General features: G+C 39.3%; 1 protein-coding gene across 1 annotated transcript in view; it reads left to right on the plus strand.

Annotated features, from left to right (window-relative positions):
* LOC119585203 (cathepsin L-like) overlaps window positions 1-575 on the plus strand; it is a 10,716-nt gene that overhangs the window by 7,793 nt on the left and 2,348 nt on the right. The window lies entirely within an intron of this gene.

Consider the following 575-nt stretch of genomic DNA (forward strand, 5'->3'; position numbering starts at 1 on the left):
ACATCTATTACTGTTGGTTTTGTAAATGCAAAAGCACTGGGATGTGTAACAGTGGCGCTGCCTTGAACTTTTGCGGTGGCTGTACATTCAGGAAGGCAAAATAAGGCAAACTTCAATGCATATTTAGGCTAGATAAAGAGTTTTAGTTAATCAATAGAGGAATTAAGTTACCAGAGCTTGTAGTGTTAAGAAAATGTGTATTGGAGCTGTATTGGCCCTCGCCAGAGCACCAACAGGATCAATGCACTCTCCCAGGAAGGAGTGTGATTCATTTGTTATTGACCTGTTACTTGGCAGTCTGTCATGCACATGCCTTTTTTTTTTCCATTCATTCATTCCCCCATTAAAAACCCTTTTGCCCAGGTTACAGTGAATCCATAAAACGATAAACCATGCTTAAATATTGATTTTTTTGTAATGATTCAGGGGGTTTTCATAGCCCTTGTCTAAATCCCCCTTCCCCTCCCCCCCATTTTTAAAGTTATTTAATTTATTCTAAGTCCAGGTTCCTTGTAAAATGTAGTGGAGAGGATTCTTCTTTTGCATTTAAGGGTCATGGATTCAGAATGCCCAAG

Source organism: Penaeus monodon, chromosome 19, assembly GCF_015228065.2.
Source record: "Penaeus monodon isolate SGIC_2016 chromosome 19, NSTDA_Pmon_1, whole genome shotgun sequence".
Taxonomy (NCBI): Eukaryota; Metazoa; Arthropoda; class Malacostraca; order Decapoda; family Penaeidae; genus Penaeus; species Penaeus monodon.